Genomic DNA, 15,965 nt, shown 5'->3' on the forward strand with positions numbered 1-15,965 from the left:
GATTTCTGCTTGCAGAGTCATGCTAAATGTAAATTGGAGGAACAGCATCTCATATTTCGCTTGGGCAGCTTACAGCCCAGTGGTATGAGTATTGATTTATCTCACTTCAGGTAGACCTGGCGTTCCCTCTCTCTCTCTCCCTCCCCCACCCAAGAAGCACCAGCTTCTCATTTTCGCCCTACAAACGGCTGACAATGGCCTGTTTCCTTTATCATTGTCACTTTTTTTTTGCATTTGCATATCTTTCATTCATTGTTCATTATCTCTCCACATCACCATATATATCTCTCATTTCCCTTATCCCTAACTAGTCTGAAGAAGGGTCTCGACCCGAAACGTCACCCATTCCTTCCCTCCAGAGATGCTGCCTGTCCCGCTGAGTTACTCCAGCTTTTTCTGTCCATCTTTGGTTTAAACCAGCAACTGCAGTTATTCATACACAAGTGAAGTAACCCGACAGTGTGTTTTCTATGGTACATCTGAAGAAGTTTATGAGAGTCATTGGAGACATGCCCAATTTCTTCAGTCGCCTGAGAAAATAGGGGCATTGATGTGCCTTCTTGGCTGTCACTTCAATGTGTCAATGCACGATAGATCATTGGTGATATTTACCCCTAGGAGCTAGAAGCTCTCAACCATTTCCAGTTCAACACCATTGATGCTGATAGGTCATGTACTCCACAACACTTCCTAAAGTCAATAACTTGCTCCTTCTCTTTACTGACCTTGAGGGAGAGGTTGCTTTCCTGATGCCATATTACTAAGTTACTAAGTTCTCTATCTCCTTTCTGCACTAAAAAAAAATGAAGTGGCAAGAAAGCTATTTTATTGCCTTCATATATTTTCTCCAGCCCTGTTGCTTTGACCATTAATCCTGAATTATTGGAGTTCCAGTTTAGTCCTGCTGAACCTATTTGTAATTTGTTTGATGGTTTTCAATCCCGTCTGTGTTGCACGCTTACTAATCATTTTGATGATATTGCTGACCTTTAACCTTAGATCTTGATATGTGGCCATTGGAGTAAGTAGTAAAATCCCTGCAAAATGCCAGTTTAAAGGAGATGAATGGAGCATGTTTTTTACAAAGGGGGTGGTGAGTCCCTGGAATTTGCTGTTGAGGGTGGTGGGTCAGGCAGATGCTAAAGTGGCATTTAAAGGAATTTTCGATAGGCATATAGATATGCAGGGAATAGAGGGTTATGAATTATGTGCAGGGGATAAGAGTTCATTTTGGCATCACGTTTGGAACAGACATTGTGGACTGAAGGGTCTGTTCCTGTGCTGTACTGTTCTATGTTCTATCACTACATAACAGATCACAGCAAAAGGGCGGCACAGTGGCGCAGTGGTAGAGCTATTGCCTTACAGTACCAGAGACCCGGGTTTGATCCTGACTACGTGTGCTTGTCTGTACAGAGTTTGAACGTACTCCCGTGACCTTCGTGGGTTTTCTCCAAGATCTTTGGTTTTCTCCCACACTCCAAAGACATCCAAGTTTGTAGGTTATTTGGCTAGGTATGAATGTATAAATGTAAAATTGTCCCTAGTGTGTGTAGGGTAGTGTTAAAGTGCGGCGATCGCTGGTCGGTGCGGAATCGGTGGGCCGGAGGACTTGTTTCCGCCTGTTTAACCTCTAGAATAAACTAAGAAAAATGGACAATTGATCAACATATAGTGATATAATTGCATACATTCAGTAGAGTCACTCATGAACGTAGTTCGAAACTAGGAGAAACAATGGGCATGTTGGGAAATGTGCAAAGGGGCTGAAGAATACTCTGCATTATTCTCTGAGTTCCCTTAGCAACCAAGGCAAGTATTTTGGGAGTCTTGAAAGCTGCAAGAGATCCTTTCTCATGCTACAAGTCAATACGGAGTAAAATGTCAAGAAATGTTTGCTTAACATTTCAATTGGTTAATTTTGGCTGCACTTTTATATTTTAAAATATGCTGCATCAAATTGTGGAGTACACTGTTGTTTAAGCTTCCATTTGAATGAACATGATGCAGTGTGAGACTGGATACCTTGATATATCTGTAATGGTGTTATGTGCAGGACGGGAACATTGCCAAGTTAAGAATGTAGAGAGTCAAGAGCTGAAATTTTTTTTAGTCTGCTGTCCTTATCAAAGATTAGGATAGTGCAACTCCAGCTATTTGGAAGACTGTACATATGTTTTAGTAATGGACTTTATCAGGGGCAAGAATATTTCAACAGTATTGGCCTTGCAAGACCAGTGCTAGTTCTTTCAGCAATGCAAAATAAAAGCCCAATTTTCTTTTTGTTTTATTGATGGGAGGCTCGAAGATATTAGACCTTGCATGGGTTAATTCATAGAAACATAGAAACATAGAAAATAGGTGCAGGAGTAGGCCATTCGGCCCTTCGAGTATGCACCGCCATTCAATATGATCATGGCTGATCATCCAACTCAGTATCCTGTACCTGCCTTCTCTCCATACTACTATCCCTTTAGCCACAAGGGCCACATCTAACTCCCTCTTAAATATAGCCAATGAACTGGCCTCAACTACCTTCTGTGGCAGAGAATTCCAGAGATTCACCACAATGTATTAAAAAGACATCCATTTATACATGAACATTATCCTTATGAATTGATCAGCAAATTGAAAGAGGTTAATTTAGAGTCTGTGATGGATCGTATGGTTTATTTGAATTAATGAGGGATACAAGTCATACAGTATTATTGCTGGTAAAGGTGACCACAGCATTATAGTTGGGTGTGCTTCCAGAAAACCATCTATATTGTAATTTTCCATAGAGCGAAACCATATCGTCTGCACGTGCATCAAGAATTACAAACTGGAAATAAAATTAAAATTATCACGTAAATTCTTGAGAATTATCTTTTTAATTTTCTATACCAGATTTTTTTGGTAGTGATTTGTGAAATTCACAAGGTTAAATTTCCATTACCCAAACTGCGGTCCAACACAGAGGTTGCCTGTATTTCATATGTTACATTGATTAAAGTTCAGGTCTTGTACTCCCTGTGGAGAATGGAAATCAAATCATCTCTGCCTTGCAGCTTTCCAAGCTGTGAAGCTACAGAATAGTTATAATTTATACTCAAGTTGAGCGGGACCAGACAGTCTTTGAGCCCTCATTACCAGTTTTCCTAAGAAAGGGAGAGTGGGAGTTCTTGAAAAAGCAGCAGTAGTCTTTCATACAACTGAGTAGCTTGATTCTTTTCAGCAGAGCCGGCATGGTAGCGCAGCGGTATAGTTCCTGCCTTACTGCGCCAGAGACCTGATTGCGATCCTGCCTTTGGCTGCTGTCTGCATGGATTTTGTTCTCCTTCAGACCTGCATGGGCTTTCTCCTGGATATCCGGTTTCCTCCAACACTCCTTCCAATGTACAGGTTTGTAGGCAGGCTGATTGGCTTGGTATCATTGTAAGTTGTCCCTAGCATGTGTAGGACAGTGTTAATGTGCAGGGTTTGCTGGTCGGCATGGGCTCGATGGGCCAAAGGGCCTGTTTCCGTGCTATGACCCTAAACTAAACTATGCAAGAAGTTAAAAAGTAGCCATCTCAGCAATAAGTAGAAAATTCTCCAAACAACATTTTTACAATAATTCAGCTTCTGTTTGCTCACTAAAATAAAACTGTATAGAAAATTTCTCAAGCTGCCATGTTTCAATGTTAGCTTTAAATGTTATATTGCATTAATTTTAATATGCTCTTTAGCCTTTGTTTCCAATGCATCGTGCATTTTCACAATAAGTTAATTTTGAAATATTAAATTGTTGCAATGGGATCTGTTAGGATTTTGTTTTTAATTTATATTATTATAGAAGATCCACTTGATCTGCACTTGCTATTTAACATTGCATTCACTGATACAATCTTTGATGACATGGTACTGCTGTCTTCTCAATGCCAAAAAGGATTTTATTGTCACCTTCGAGCCTTACCAGAAGCCTTATTCATGACAGAAAACAACACGTAATCCATTACAATTAGATGTACCCTGACCTTTTTATTTAGATTATTAACAGTCTATATTTGCAATTCCACAGAAAGCACTGAGTGCAGTTTTTTTGCATTGGTACCATTACAAATGCCACATTTGTGTTCAGCAAATGGTGTCAATTTATAGCAATATTTGCCAAAAGATTGAAAATATTGTTGAACAAAAGAAAAATGCAAAAAGGACACAAAGTGCTGGAGTAACTCAGCAGGTCAAGCAGCATCTTTGAAAAAATGGATAGGTGATGTTTCAGGTCAAGACCCTTCTTCAGACTGATTGTCGGGGTGGAGAAGAAAGCTGGAAAAGAGGAGAGGCAGGACAGAATGTGGCAAGTAATAAATTGACACAGGTGAATTGAGGGGTTTGACAGGCAGATGGTTGGAACAAAGTCCAGAGATAAGAACAGTAGGTGTGAGACAGGTTTGAAGAGTGGCTGATTGTGAAGCTGGAAGAAAGTAAGAGGAGGGGGGATGGGGTGGTAGAGGAAAGAAATAGGTGGGAGTCCAGATGGGGCACATGAATGGGGGGGGGGGGGGCAGGGGCAGGGGAGGTGAAGGGGTGAAATAGATGATAGTCCAGGTGTGTAACCTAAAATTGGAGAATTCAACAAATTAGAATGCAAGAATGGTATTTGTGCCCCATCCACATAACACCATTCCTTGTTATTTTTTTGTTCCGGATACAGAATGTAAACATTCAATCCATGTATTGTCTCCCGAATTTGTCAACATTAGTTTACTCTCGTAACTTGTTGAGAAGTTCTGATGTTGTGGATGGAAATCATGATATAATGGCCAGAGAAGGTTTAGAGGGATGTGGGCCAAACACAAGCAGCTGGGACAAGTGTCTAAGTGACATCTTGGGAGGCATGGGCAAATTGGGTCGCTGGGCCTGTTTCTGTGCTGTATCACTCTATGGCTACCTATATCCAATATTTAATTACAAATGAGTATATAACCATAATGATCAATGATTTATGTCCAACTGATGAATGATATTGAAGTATATCAGCAGGACTTGTGACTTTGTGTTAATTTGTATCACAATCTCCTATAGATATAACTGATTAACCCAGGGAGAAATTACAGTTCTAAATAAATCAACCCAATGCCTTTTTTAAAGTTGTGGTCTGTGTACTATTTGATTGAATGTGGAGCAGTTTGATGCAGAGTGTTTATATCTCTTGGGATCAAATATGAGTTTATTAGAAGTTGGCTGCTTGCAAAATACAGCAAAGCCGATTTTAAGAATGTGGAAATTAAGAAGGGGAATATGTGGTGATGGAATCTTATTGGAACTGGCAGAAATATCTTCACAATTTTGGTCTTGCCCGTCGTTTAGTTTAGAGATACAGCGTGGATTTTCCAAGGAGATAATGCCTCCCTTTTCTTCCAGCCAATATTATTTATACCATCTCACATTGTACATCCCTGATGTGAAGTTATGAACTTAAACTATATGTTGATGTGTATACTGCACAATGGAAATTGGAACACTTGCTGAACAAATATGTCTTAATCTCATGTGATTTATTGTGTATTGGTGAATATGCCAGAGATATAATTTACAGGATTTAAAGTTTACTGCATGCAGAATTTAATTTTATCTTTTAACAGTTTGGTTTATTTATTGTCACGTGTACCGAGGTACAGTCTTGAGCGCTAACCAGTAAGCGGAAATACAATGCATGATTACAATCAAGCCACCCACAGTGTACAGATAAGAGATAAAGGGAATAACGTGAATAATATTTTTTGCAAGATAAAGTCCGATCAAGATAGTCCAAGGGTCACCAATGAGGTAGATAGTAGCTCAGGATAGCTCTCTAGTTGTTGGTTGGATGGTTCAGTTGCCTGATCACAGCAATGTAATTTGTAATTCAGTGTTATTACATTTGAAATATCAAGATATTAGTCTGTGTCCCTTTACTTCCAGGGACAAATAAATAAATTAAAATTTGAAACGTATTATGAAAGATTCCAGCTTCCTTTGGCAACTCACCTACTTTATGATAAAACCTTATGATTAAAACCTAAATAATTTTTTTTAACGTGATAATCCAACACAATATTTTGTACCAGGATAGTAAAGAAGAAAGCCTGACTCCAGAACACGATTTTAGGAAGTTGCAATCCTCTTGGCATCCAGTACATTATTTTTGTATTTGTCAAGGCAAATTGAATCTAGCAGGAAACTGCCAGCTGATGAAGGACAAAGTTAATCTGTTTTTAATGGTGTTGGCTGAGGGAAGAACACTGGCCTGGACAGTGGTAGAATTCCCTGTTCTATTTAGTGGCGTGATGACATTTAAATATATTGGAATGGACACAAGGACTTCTGTTCATCACTCATTTGTATGTTGGCATAATCAACAATGCAGTATTTACTTATTCCTCGACTGAACTCTAACCTTCAGTGGTGAGGGAGTCAGCGATCAAAGGAACTGAGCCAATCTGACATGTTAGGATAAAAATGCAAATGGCCATTGACATTTCAAACATCTCATTATTGTAAAATTCTCCAGCAACGTTGTAGGGAATGCGGGCAACATTATTAGTGGAATTACTTTTCCATTGTTATCGAAAAAAAACTGTGAAAAGATATCCATCCAAAAATTAAATTGCCTGATGTTTGTCAGTGTTATGCAATTTCAAAACTATTTATTTTGCAATGTGCTAATAAGCATTTTGGAACCGTTTTCCTTTGAATATTTTTTGTTTGACCTTGAGCATTCTGGTATCCTGATTTCGCTTCTGTGTCAGGGGACATTTGAGATGACGTCTCAAAATGGATTGAAATGAATTGAATTTCCTGTATTGTCATTCAAACAAGTTTGAACTAAATTTTGTACCATGCAGTCATGGCAGTAAAAAGCAACAAAATACACAATTAACACAATTTAACACAAACACCCATCACAGTGAATCTCCAGGCACCTCCTCACTGTGATGGAAGGCAAAAAGTCTTATCTCTTCCCTGCTTCAATCCCTGTTGGACTGCTTCTGGGGAACTCGGATCATGATATCCCGGAGAGGTCATTGTTGAACACGGACAATAAAATAACACATCCAAAGAGACTGGGATACCACCCAAATAGGCCAATTAATTTTACAAGGAAAGGAAAGCTTTAGTGGTATATGGGTCAAACTCGGGCAGATGGGACTAGTGTAGATGGGGCAGCTTGATCGTCATGGGCAAGTTGGGCCAAAGGGTCTGCTTCTGTGCTTTATGACTCTATGACTCTAACTTTCAAACAGTAGGGTCTCTTGATCAGCTGTTGCACTACAGCCTGCGTCTAAGACTTTGACTCCCTGATCTATGACCTCCAATCTGGTTCCTCTATCAAACCACTTTGATGTAATCCCAGTTTTCCCCTGCCTGACCACCAGAAAACAAATATTTATCACCTTCATCCCTCCCCACGAATGCTGACCATCCTTTGCAGTGCTGCTATCTAATTATTTCCCCCCTACCCCAAACATCCATACATCCATCATATGCCAATATGTCCTCCATATCCGCTTCAACCATCACTATTGTGCTTGGGTTCCAATCTAATGTCTATCCCCATGACCAACCATGATCCTGCCATTATTCTGATCCTTACTCGCTCACCCTGGTTTATGCATTAGTGCCAGGCTCCGATGCAATTCACCTTCCCAGCCTTTTGGGACCAACCTTGAACACAGGTCATTGAAACAACACCGCTGAACACCACCAATGCGGATATTATAATGCACAAGAATTTCTAGTCCATCAAGTTCATGGTTTTAGTTTCAGTTTCAGTTTAGTTTAGTTGTCACGTATACCGAGGTACAGTGAAAAGCTTTTGTTACATGCTAACCAGTCAACGGAAAGACAATACATGATTGCGATCGAGCCAGTGATATGTGATAAGGGAAATAACGTTTAGTGCAAGATAAAACCAGTAAAGTCTGGTCAAAGATAGTCCAAGAGTTACCAATGGGATAGATAGTAGATCAGGACTGCTCTCTAATTGTGGTAGGATGATTCAGCTGCCTGATAACTGCAGGGAAGAAACTGTCCCTGAATCTGGAGGTGTAGGTTTTCACACTTCTATACCTTTTGCACGACGGGAGAAGGGAGAAGCGGGAGTGGCCAGGGGCAGGTCTAAATTCAGAATTCAGTGATATTACAGCCTGATTTCTCTAAGCAGCCTACTTTCTGGTTTTCATCTCATCTCCTGTTGTTTAACTTCCTTATTGTAAGCATAGAAGCATTTGGCTGATGTTAGGCTGCCAAGAACTCGACAGATTACAGAATTTTTTCATTGGAAGTAAAAAAGTAATTTAGAAAGTTGATGAGAAAGTATAAAGAAAGACAGGGAATAAACGTAAAAGAGATCCAAAAATATTCAGCAGACATTTGAGTAGGCAAAGGTACTGTAGAGGAAAGGGCGGGCTGTTTGTGGACCAAAAAGTAATCTTTACATGGAGACAGAGGGCCAGGTTAGGATATCAAATGGGTATACCTGCGTCAAGGAAGCCCAGTCCATCTCTGTCACCTGAAATACTTTGTATCGGAAGGAACTGCCGATGCTGGTTTAAACCGCATCTCTGGAGAGAAGGAATGGGTAACGTTTCTGAAGATGAGTCTCGACCTGAAACGTCACCCATTCCTTCTTTCCAGAGATACTGCCTGGCCCACTGAGTTACTCCAGCTTTTTGTGTCTATCTTCACCTGAAATACTTTGATCTTCTATAGTTCTGATAAAAGGCCAAAATATAACACGGCAGTTCACAGACACATATTCAAGGTCACAACTTAATCAATATTGACTTCTCGAGCTATCTGTGGGGATTTTGCATTACTTCCCGTGACCAGATGCGTTCCCCATGTGCTGCAGTTTCTTTTCACATCTCAGAAATACACAGATTTGTCAGTTCATTGAGCCTGTAGATGAGCGTAAGAATCATAGACACACAGGACAGAAGCAGCTCTTTTGGCCCACCAAGTCTGTGCTGACCATCAACTATCCATTGACACCAATCTGACGTTAATCCAATTTTTATTATTTGATGATTCCCATAAACTGCCCTCAGATTCTGCCACTAAACTGCACTCCAGTGGCCAATTAACCTACCAACTTGCATGTGTTTGTGATGTTGGAGGAAACAGGTGCACCCAAAGGAAATCCTTGAGGTCACATTAATATATGTAAACTCCATGCAGACAGCATCGGAGGACATGAAGATAGACACAAAAAGCTGGAGTAACTTAGCGGGTCAAACAGTATCTCTGGAGAAAATGAATAGGTGACGTTTCAGGTTGAGATCCTTCTTCCGACTCAACCCGAAACGTCACCTATTCCTTTTCTCCTGAGATGCTGCCTGACCCGTTGAGTTACTCCAGATTGTTGTGTCTGTCTTCGGTTTAAACCAGCATCTGCAGGTCTTTCCTATGCATCTGAGGACATGATTGAACCCAGGTCTCTGGTGTTGTGAGACAGTGGTTCCACTCGCTGTGCTGCAGCGTCAACCGATCTGGGGATAGTTGATGGCAATATGGAGAGAATTAATGTAAAAATGAGTGTTAATGGGCAGTATAGACATGAAGGAGCTGTTTCCCTGCTGTTTATCTCTGCGACTGTGCTGCACAGCTCTCTGTAAAACAAACCTCAGGTAGGTAGACCTCACCTTGATGCAGTCACCACCTCAAGTGAATTCAGCAAGTTCCTCTCAAAATGTGAAAATCCCAGAAAAAATATTTTTTTATCAAAATAAACGAGTTTCTTTGACCATCAGAAAGAAACTTGACCTTGAGAAAGTCATCTGATGCAAAAGATGGGAAAATATTGCAGGGTGCCTCGGTAAAGGCAGGAACTCCCTTTAATAAATTGGGAACCTTGAAGTGTAATCAAATATCGCTTCCAGGTATGAATACGAAGGTCACATCTATCAAAGGTTTTCCTCACTTTGCCCGGAGAAGTTTTCTTGACTTCTGTAATGAAGCAGTAAATAGCATAGTGTTATCTGTGGCATTTCCCAGCAGAGGGGCAGACGACTAAATCCTGAGGCTGATATTCTGACCCTAACCTTGATGGTGAAAGCTGTGTGAGAGCACTTCTATCTGTTTGCTATGTGAGGTTTGTCTGGCAAACAAACACAAGTAACAGCCAGACATGCACTCTGTGACACTGCTTACACTTAGGATTCTTACTTGAATATATTGGCATTACGGGGATTCTGAACAAAAATAATAAACTTTGCTTAACTTGCATTGTCCCCAATTAGTGAGAATTACATCTCATTCAGTAATTTCCAAGTTTAACAAATGACTTATTTATTATGGATCCAGGGGATGTGTGACTATTGTGACAAGGAATAATGAGAGGTTCATCTGAGGTGATATTATTACAGTTAATAAACTATTTAAAAACAATTAATTCTGATAAATTCAGAAAGCGAAGTTGTGTTATTAAATCCAACTGCGGAAAGAAGTAATTAGACAATAGTTGATGAAATGTACAGCAATGATTATAATTTGGGACAATACTTCATGGGCTTTGATCTCAAAATTCCTGTTGGATCAGCTCTTCTGATGGTACCATTGATTATGTTGTGGGTTGAAGGTGATTTGTCTGACATAGATCGTAAGGGAATAGGTTGGTGGTTCTCTGCAGTAACTGTAATAACTTTTGAATATCCAGAGAATGTGCAGGTCCTTGAATTGCAGTCAGTTGTGCACCAATGCTTTCTTGACTTTTTCCCTGATGGTGGACTCCTGATGGAGGCAAGCTTGGGATTAGCAATGTAGAGGCTTGCATTGTAAACTCACCATGAAGGTCTGGAGTCTATGGAGCTGACAGGTTCACGTTGAAGTGCATTGCCATTTGCACGTGTACAGTGAGGTACCGGTACTATGACAAATCTTGCTTGCAGCAGAACCACGAGGACATATTCAGACAAACACACAGAGACAAATTACCTGTAAATTACCTGTAAAGTACACGTAAAATTCTAAAAGAAAGAGGCCATTCAAAAGAAAAGGACACTAGTGTAAAAACATAACAAGAGAAAAAAAAACAAGTCCACAGTTTTGCATGAGATCTATTGTTGAGATAGGGTTAGGGTTATATAGGTTTGTTCAAGAGCCTGATAATGTAACTCTTCTTGAACCTGGTGTGTGGAACTTCAGGCGTCTATGCTCCTGATGGTAGCAGTGAGAAGAGGGCATGGCTTGGATGGTGGGAATCGTTGATGATAGATGCAGCCTTCGTGAGGCAGAACCTCTTGCAGATGCTTATGGTGGAGGGGGAGGTCTATGCCCATGACGGATCGGGATGAGTCCTCCATTCTATTCAGCTGCTTGTGTTCATAAGATCGCAAGTTATAGGAGCAGAATTAGGCCATTTGCCCATCAAATCTACTCTGCCATTCAATCATGGCCGATCTATCTTTCCCTCTCAACCACATTCTCCTGCCTTCTCCTCACAACCCATGACATCTGTACTAATCAAGAATCTGGCAATCTCTACCCTAAAATATCCATTGACTTGGTGTCAACAGAGTACCTTCTGCAACATATCAGTAAAGGTTTGATAGAATATTCGGAGACATCCAAATAGCCTTAAACTACTACGTCGAGGCACTGGCATGCCGTTTTCATGATTGCATCTGCATGGTGGTCCCAGGTCAGTTCATCCAAGATGTAATGCCCAGGAATTTGAAGCTGCCAACTGCCTCCACCATTGACCCACCCATTAAAAACTGCTGCATGGTTCTCCCCACTTCTCCTTTCTGAAGTAAACAGTGAGCTTCTTGGTCTTGTTGACTTTGAGTGAGAGGTAGTTCTTGAGGCATCACTCAACTAGGTGTTCTACCTTGCTCCTGTACACTGACATCTCTGCCGGTGATTGAGCCAACCACAGTATCATTGGCAGACAAAAATGCTGGAGAAACTAAGCGGGTGAGGCAACATCTATGGAGCGAAGGAATAGGTGATGCTTCGGGTCGAGACCCTTCGTCACCTATTCCTTCGCTCCATAGATGCTGCCTCACCCACTGAGTTTCTCCAGCATTTTTTTCTACATTTGATTTTTCCAGCATCTGCAGTTCTTTCTTAAACAGTATCATTGGCAAGTTTATAGAATGCATTATAGCTGTGCTCAGCCAGATAGTCATGGGTGTAAAGTGAGTAGAGCAGGGTTACGCATGCAACCTTGAGTGTAGTTGTGTGAATGGTCAATGTGGAAATGTTGTTATTGGTCAGCACTGATTGAGGTCTGCAGATGTGTAAGTCAAGGGTCAGGTTGCAAAGGGAAGAACAGAGGCCAGGTCTTGGGGCCTTGTGATGAGTTTGGAGGGGATGATAGTTTTGAACACTGAGCTGTAGTTAATGAACAGCAGCCTGATGTATCCAGATGGTCCAGAACAGATGAGATAGCATCTGCTGTTCATCTGTTGTAACAATAGGCAAATCGAAGTGGATCCAGATCATTTCTGGGCAGGTATTAACTCTCACCATAACCAAACTCTTGAAGCACTTCATTACAGTGGATTTTCAGTGCTACTGGACATTGTCATTGAGGCATGTTATTGTGCTCTTCTTGGGCATCGGTACAATCGATGGGGATCTCAGTCCACAAAGATGTCCTTGACTACTCCAGCCAGTATGTCTGCTCAGGTCTTTAGTATTCACAACCTCACCATAAAATGCCTCTGTGGAATGTCAATTGTCTTGAGCTAATTTGGTAATGTTTAATCACTCAAGTATTTTTTTTAAAGATTATTTTATGTTTTTTTTAAAACCTTTCTAAGGAATTAAAGGATGTTCCAGAATGATTCTGTGTGTCTGGACCATTCAGAAACATACATCATTTGTGACAGGTTTGTATTTCTGACTAAACTGGCAAATTAATGCAGAAAAAATGTACTCTGAACATTGTAAAAATCAGCAAAAATAGGACTGTTTGATAAATACATTAATCAACATGACTTATTCACCTTTTTTGCTCTGCAGAAGTATTTTTGGAATGAGAGATGGTGAAATATTAGTGTAGAGGACTGTTGAAGATTTGTATTTTGCCTTTTAACAGTAGGTTTCCAAAAATAAAATTTTAATTTATTCCTTAGATTAGAGACTTGTTCTAGGAGAATGTTAGATGTGGATGTCAATGAATGCATTCAAGGCAGTGATCATTAGACTGTTAGGAACTCAGAGAATCAAGGGATTTGGGAATTGGCAAGAATGTAGAATTGAGGGAACCTACGAAAGGAAAGAGCTGGTGGGAGAGGATGACTGGCCTACTTGTGCTGCTCTTTCTTTTAATTAAAACTGAAGACGCTAGAAATCCTCAATGGGTGAGGTGGCATCTGTAGAGAGAGAAAAACTGAATTAATTTTTCAGGTCAAAGACTTTTTGTCAGAACTGTGCTATTTCTTTTGTTCTAAAATTAGAGAGCAGCTTGGCTGGCTGTCAATCTTTTTCAACCTCTTTTGTGGTCAGGGCCACAACTTCCCTGCCCCATTCCCCCCAACAAGACATACACGCACACACACATGCACATGCATACACACACGCATACACAAACACGCACACACAGGCGAACACACTCAAGTGAACACACACACACATGCAGACACATACATGCATAAACAAACACACACGCGTACACAAACACGCAAGTGAACACAAACACACACATGCACATGCGCACACACACACACACGCACACTCAAGTGAACACACAAACACACACACACACACGCACACACACACACAGGCACACACACACGCATACACAAACACGCACACACAGGCGAACACACTCAAGTGAACACACACACACACATGCAGACACACACACGCATAAACAAACACACATGCATACACAAACACACACGCGTACACAAACACGCAAGTGAACACAAACACACACACACGCACACGCACACACACACATACACGCACACACACACACACACCATTGATAATGCCTTGCTGCATCTTGTGTATGTCAGGATCATTCAGGCAAGCTTGAAATATATTCAACAGTTTGATCAGCGCACTGTTGTCTACTAATTTTATCCCAATGTGCTCAATATCCAGCCCTACATTTATTTTCCACGCAATATATTTCTACAGTTATCCCAGGGATGTTATCAATTCAACATCTCAATTATGTCTTGCTTGTTACTGGCAGGTGCACTGTGCCTTAGGCTCAAAGTCTAGCACCAATGCAGACACTTAAATCATTTTTTTTCTCCGACAAAATGAATCCCCATGAAACATTATTTCAAATTGAACCCTGATGAATTGCTGCATGTCACTGCCTAAATTGCTGACAGTATTCCAGCATGTACAGGTTTGATTTATCCGATTTCCAGAATCTATCGTATTTTGCACTTGTTTTTTAACTATCGCCCTAGCTTCCAATCCTTGACCTGTCATATTTTGACAACCAACCTTTCGGGAAGAACCTCTGGGGACCTTTCCCATTCAAATCCCATCTCACAAATTTGAATCTTTCATTAATGCTGCCAGATTTCCTAGAAGTAATGTCATTACATCCGAGATTTAGCTGTGCAACTATTTTTATTTATCTGGCTGTGCTGAATCTTTTCATAGAATTATAATGAGAGAATAGACTTAAAATAGCAATTGTTGTTGTGACACAATTTTCCCAGGTTATTTTAGCCATTTGGGAGGAAGGGAAGGATGATTTTTACTGTACATCTTGAGAGAGGAAATTTGCTCGGTTTAAAAAAATCTGTTTAAAAACAGTAAAAACAGAATGAATGCTAAGTATGAGGACTTAAAGGTGGTGAACGATACAAGGATGTTGTATAAAGTTTCTGTGAGGAAATGCAAAATCCCCACTTATATTTAGGAATTCCTACCCCATGACCACTCACAATGTAGAAGGGGCATTCAGAATGGTGCAGAGGATCTCAAATCCAGCTATTGGGAGCATCCACAATCCCTGCGTGGATGGTGGAAGAAGCACACCACTTCTCAAACTATCCGCAAAACTGAACCAACTCCTGGTCCATCTGTGGAAGAGCCCACAGACCCCACACTAGCCTCAGAACCACCAAAAATAATTATTGATTCCAAAATACTGCTTAATAAGAAATTATTATTTTTATTTTTTTTATTTTTTATTTTTATTAGAAGTACGGTAAGTTACAATAATACACAACACATATGTCTTAATACATTTTTTGTACTGCTTCATTTTTTGAGCTTTAAGAAAAAGATAGAAGTAAAGGAAGTAAGGAAAGTGCGCAAGAATCGTGAAGGTGCAAGAGAGTGTTGAGAAAAGAAAGCCCCTTAGAAAATAAGTTAGAGAAGGTAGTAAAGAAAGAAAGTAGACCCTAGAAAAGGAAAAAGAAGGGAGAAACAATCGCTCTATTATAACATTAAACTCCGCAGAAAGGGGACTACCAACCAAGTCTGTTTTTGTTGTTTTACCCCCTGGTACCATTTATTTATTTATTTATTTTAAAAATTACTATTGCACCTCATGCTTGTAATAGTTCCAAAAACGTAGACCACGTCTTTTGGAATTGGTCTGCTTTACCTGCTAAGAGAAATCTCATCTCTTCCAGATGTAGTGTTTCAAACATATTTGATATCCACATTTTTATTGTTGGTGTGGGCGCATTTTTCCAGAATTTAAGTATGAGCTTTTTTCCCATTATTAGCCCATAATTGAGTAAGTTCTTCTGAAACACGTTTAGTTCAGGGTTACCTTCCGATATTCCAAAAATGATCCATTCTGGTTTTGGTGCCAGTTTTATTTTGATTAATTTTGTAAAGATATCAAATATTTCATACCAGAATTTTTGGATTTTTGTACAAAAAACAAAAGAGTGCGCTATGGTAGCTTCTTGACACAGACATTTATCACAGAGGGGTGAGACATTAGGGAAGAGTTTATTTAATTTAGTTTTTGAATAATATAGTCTATGTAATGTTTTGAATTGGATGAGAGTATGTCGTACGTT

Source organism: Amblyraja radiata, chromosome 20 (genome assembly GCF_010909765.2).
Source record: "Amblyraja radiata isolate CabotCenter1 chromosome 20, sAmbRad1.1.pri, whole genome shotgun sequence".
In the NCBI taxonomy this organism is placed as follows: domain Eukaryota; kingdom Metazoa; phylum Chordata; class Chondrichthyes; order Rajiformes; family Rajidae; genus Amblyraja; species Amblyraja radiata.